Raw genomic sequence first — 6,000 nt, forward strand, 5'->3', positions numbered from 1 at the left:
AAAAACATTAAAATAATTCCCTCAATCATTTATCACATTTGTTTTCAGTAGTTATTTATTTTGTTCATTATATTTATATCATCTTTGTTCTTTCCCTTCATTGTTACTATCAATCTAATCATTTATGTACTGTTTCTTAAGCTAGGCATCTTTTTTATTCAAATTCATTTAAATGATCATCAATATTCATTACTCTAAGACTCTAAGTTATATCTATACCATTCCATAGACCACCTATCATGGTGATAACAAAATAAGAAGAAATAATCAATACGGCACACCTAAATAAAGACTTTTTAATTTTTTCATTCCAACCAGTTATCCTTCAAGTTGAGACGTAATCCTATATCTGGAGTGAAATCGTTTTACCTCATATTTGAAGATTGGCTGAACGTTGACGATGAATCCACAAGGCGGTATACTCACAGACATCATGGCATCCTGATCTTTCAGATTTAAAATTGGAAGAAAACTTACTGAATCTTTTATAAATTCCAAGCTAATCCATATATATAGTCACCTTCTACTGTAATCTCAATATGGTTTGACACGTGTAAATAAATCCTGTGTGGCTAGCGTAAGTTTTCCTTTTACAATGAAAAGTAAGTTTAGACCTGGCCACCAGAGACAGAATACCCCTTCAATGTATAGGGACTAACATGAGCAGACACTACGCCTCTCTTATGGATCCAAGATATTCTGGAAAACGCTTTAAATGTCATGGTTACACCCATGCTAATGTTACAATGAAATTCAATCTGGCGATAACCTGACGAGCTGGCCTTAGAATTTTACCAGTTCCTTTACTTCAAATTGATTGCCAATGTAGCAGGAACTCAGAAGATAACATCCCTTTGGTGTGTTAAAAATGTTCAAAGATGTAAATGGATCAAGAAATCTAGAATTGACACAAGATTGTGTGTTTATTTCAGACACAGGAATCCTCGTCATAAAGCAATAGGACTAAAGAATGAACTGTCTATTTAACCTGGAATTAAGGATACTAGGACTCTCTGATTATACTTGACAGATCAAAATACAATGAATTGTCTGGACTTCCAAATCCAGAGTAAAATATGATTCTCAAATGGATTATCACTTTGTGAAATCCTGATAGATATATCCAGTTCTATCCTTGATGATGATTGCATGCTAAGTCAAAGGTACTTGTGTAAGACCATACGATAGGTAACATGGTGTTCCTGAAACTGGTAAAGGGTGTTGGCTATATCCAGGAAGATGAGTTCTGGTCTAAACCTTGATGAACACATTTCATACACTTTGTGACAAAGTGATCCTCAACAGGACTCTTGGTTGCTAAACCCTGAAGAGTCAGTCCAACCCTTCAACAGCTTGAGTCCAAGACATGGTAAGGTGGTGTCAAAGCAATCATCGCACTTTCATTGGTTTTCTACATGCACCTGAAGGAGTTGTCCAGATCTTATCCTTGACAGTTCCGAGATCAACATATTGGCAGGATAACAATCCTCAAACTGCCAGTGATTTTCTAAACCCTTTGAGCATGTGTCCAGCGATAATCATTGAGGTGAGGCAAGACATTCTAATTCCAGAATGAATATTCAGCAAAATAAAGCACTTTTGCCTGTGGAAAGACTTGAGAGACATTTACAGGGCAACGACCCTCAAACTGCCAGTTGTTCTAAGGGTGCATCCAACAATGATCATAAGGCAATACTATTTCCACAACATTCCAATTCTATCATATCATAATATCCACTCTAGACACTTTCATGCCTACTTCGTTTTGAGGGAAGTACATTCGTCTCTGGAAGACTGACGATACGATACAATTGCAGAACAATGATCCTTGCGATGGCAGTTGTCTTCTGAACCCTCAAGGATGTGTCCAAGGATGACCATTGATTGATGATCTCATTGGTCAGAGGGTCAAGATACATTCATGGATCACAGCTGACTGGAGATTCAGGAAATTCATTATTAGATATATATCTGATATCACACTGCTGCTCTCGCCCCAAGGAAGATACAATGAGATGGTATATGATTGCTGCCCGCAAGATAGATCTTGAAACCTTTGGGTGTGCCAAAGTCCATCTGGCTTGCAATGCAACGTAGGAAGAAAACCGAAATTCCAAATCCCCTTTATTAATCTATTTATGTGTAATGACAATCACTTTAGATTAACAATCTGAATATCAGCTTGCCTAATGTATCACAAACAGCAACATTGTAAATTATTTAGTAGAGGCATCAGAAAGGCAGTGACATGGGAATAATATATTACAACAACAATGTTCAAAACAAAAACAAAACATTCATGAAATATATTTTTCCAACACAAACAAGTAATGCATGATGTGATGATCTGCACCAGAGCATAAATTAAAAGCATCAACAAATGAGGTCCAGCAAAATACACACTGCTGTACAGTAGTACTGAAGAAGTACTGTACAATTTCCACCAAGATGGTGAAAAGCAAGTAGTGTCACATGGATTTGGCTGCTGCAACAGACTGATTGAAAATCAAAATACATTCAGGAAAGAGAAAAAATATCAAATCGTTTCATCAGGAAGCCTTGATAAGATGGGAAAAGAAACTGTTAATTCTCAATTAATCTTGATGATTTTTAGATCAGGAAGAGCGAGAGAGAGGTCTCCTGCTAACTGATGTGCTGATTCCATTCATGTTCAATGCATCAAATGTTTTCAAAGCAGCATTCAAAGTCATATTGCTCCATAGTCCGTACAGTACACATTCGGACCTGCCTGAGTGACAAAAAGAAACATTCTGAATACAAACTACAGTTAGAAAATAAGAGATGCAACGGCCTAGCTAAGACCCTGAGGGTCTTAGTTCTTAATCTCATGGTAGATGGTACATGGTGGTGATATTTTACCTGACTGCTAAGAAACCAGAGAACCGATGGCTTAAGGTCCTCTCCGAGGGACCTGGTAATGAGGATTAATGAATTACCAAAGGGCACCAGCGCACCAAGTGGGAATCGAACCCGGGTCACCGGAATCTGAAACCCCCGCTCTACTAACTGAGCCATCACAAATTCATGCATAAACAAAGACATAAAACAAACTCACTCATAAACATACTCTATAACCAAATTCACTTACCTCTGTCAGAAACACAAACAACTAATCTTCTCACCAAACAATACCTTGTGATAATAATGCATTTTCATGGAGTTGTGTTATGATAAAGCTAAGCCAAGCAAACATCACACAAAAAAGAGAAGAAAAAAAACTCACACATCCTGGTAATTATTCATCTCACCATAAAACCATTAATGATATAATAAATACAAACAAATAAACAGCTGTCATTGTCATTTTCCTTCTGTGTACTCCACCACAATGAGTCTATTCATTGTTTTAGGGTAAAAAAAGAGATTTTCAGTCCATAAGTTTTGATGTTAATGACACATGAAATAAAATCCTATTCAATATACATCCTTCTGCAGCTTCCCCTCCTCCCTCTTAGGCCGTGTTTATGCTTCCACTTTTCAGGCCAGAATCAGCGTTTCCAAACGTGATTAGTCCAAAACACGGTTGCGTCCATGCTTACTTTCATTTAAACGCTGTTTCAAAACGCCGATCGTAAACTCACAAAAAGGTGCGTTTGTAAACGTCGTTTGACCAGAATCAGGCTTTCTGGGGAAGTATAAACAGAACCACGATCGTAAACGTGTTTAAATGACATCATTTGGTACATGCTTCCGGTGAGATGAAAATCCGCGGGCAAATACAGTCGTATTGCTCCATGTTATCTCCACGTAATAACAACAATCGGAAAAAAAACTTTCGAAAAAAGGCGCGCCCAATTTGACCTCGCTTTACGATGCGAAGCCAGCTGGAGATCATGATTTGCTCTGAAAAGTTAAGCATAAACCCCTACCGAAATTTAAGCGTACCGCTTGCTAGTAACTAGCATGCGACTAGCAGGGCACTCGCTTAATAAGCGAGTGCATGCTAGCGAACAGTCCCTGCTCGCTAAAAGATCGCTTAACTATTACTCTGCACGCATATCACACGCTTATTAAGCTAACCGCATGCTAGTTACTAGCATGTCGCAAGCTTGCGCAAGCTAGTCGCACACTTCCCGCAAGCTTGGAAATTTCTGTTGCGGAACAGCACTCCCAGAACCACGTTTACGATCGGCGTTTTGAATCAACGTTTGAAATCGCTGATTCTGTCCTCGCAATGGAAGCATAAACACACCCTTATTCACAACAGATCCAGATTTCAAAAAGAAATGGAAGATCCAATTTAATCAATCACAAACCCATCATCTGTAAGGTTTTGCATAACTGCGCAATAAACTAGGTGGGGTTGTTTCAACCATTATGAAAACCTGAAAAGTCGAAAAAAAAAACATTTCATTGAATACTTAAATAATCCCATTATTCTGGTCCAATGACATTTCATGATTGATAAATTCAGTACATGGGTTTGGGATGTTTATGCCAACCTAATTCAAACCTCTGTTTATAGCTCATGTATACGCCTTCTGTGCATCGTATAGAGAAGTATGAGGCTGTTCTCATTATGCTTTCTAAAACTAGTTTACTGGAAACCGATTCAGGAAACCACTTTGGAAGATCGCTTCGTTAGCGTTCTCACTTGATCACAAGAAAGTGGTTTTCAAAATCACTTCACGTTAAGCGCTCTGGTTGCTATGGAAACGCTCTCAGTGGGGTGAGACGTTTCGCGCAAAATTTGAAACCGCAGCATAGGCATTCTACACCTGTTGTGTGGAGAAGCGCGCTCAAAATGTGCGAAGATCGCTTCCCGAAGAACGGTTGTGTCCTCACTTACGCTAAAACCAGTTTAACGAGGTAAAGCGATCTTGAAAACTACATCGCGAGGTGGTTTTCCAAACTGGTTTGGAAGATCGCTTCCAAGACCGCTTTGACCGTTCTCACTACGCGTTAAACTAGTTTCCACTAAACTAGTTTCCAGTAAACTAGTTTTAGGAACGTAGTGAGAACAGCCTCAAAGTTTATTGCAATCCTAAATCTATATTGGCAAGCTATTGTGCACTGTTAGAGCAATTTACACATTTACTTCTCAAATTGACCATATCTGGCCCTTTAAAACCAAATTGACTGTCTCACTTTACTTTCTTCTTCCGATTTTGAACCTGCGCAATTATATCGTTAGCAATCCTTAAGCATGATTTTACAAATCATAACTGATTATTGAAATGTGGTTGTTTTTAAACCAAAAAAGAAACCCCAGAAGCTACAGATAATTCCTTTTTTTACCATATTGGGATGCCAAATCTGTCAAAAAATGTCCTCTCTGATTTTCGTATCTTTTAATTCCCCCTCAGTGAGTCAAAGAGTTTTATCATTTACCTTTTTAATTTTTTTTTGAGGGGGGGAATTCCCCTTTAATGAATGAGTCAAAATGAAAATATGCCTTTCGCAAATTCTTCAATATTTCTTTTTATAAATGAACTGAACCAAACCTGAAAAATGTTGTTTACCAATTTGGTGAGATGCCTTAATTTTTTTTTTATGATTTATTTTAACCCAACAACCAGACTATTTCTGGCAGACTGACCAAAGTCCTCTCTGAATTTGGTATCTTCCTATCCCCCCTTTGCTCAGTGAGTCAAAGAGTTTTACCATGAATGTCTTAATTTTCTGGGGGTATTCCCCTTTCATGAATGAGTAAAAACCAAACTATGCCTTTCGCAAAATGTTATTTTCAATATTCCTTTTCATATATGAGTCAAACCTGAAAAATGTTGTTTACCAATTTGGTGAGGTACATTGAAATTTTTAGAATGATGACCAGACCACAACCAAACTATTTCGAGCAGTCTAAAGGCCTGGTCACACCGCCCGAGCATTGTTGGAGCGGTCGTGGAGCGGTAGGGAGAGAGGGTCGAATTTCGCTCACAAATTTGGGGAAAATATCGAGAAAAAAAAAAAAAAACATATATAAATCGAAAATGGTGAACTGTAGCGAGCGGTGATGATTTTTTCTCTCCGCTCCAC

This window comes from Lytechinus variegatus, chromosome 16 (genome assembly GCF_018143015.1).
Source record: "Lytechinus variegatus isolate NC3 chromosome 16, Lvar_3.0, whole genome shotgun sequence".
Classification (NCBI taxonomy): Eukaryota; Metazoa; Echinodermata; class Echinoidea; order Temnopleuroida; family Toxopneustidae; genus Lytechinus; species Lytechinus variegatus.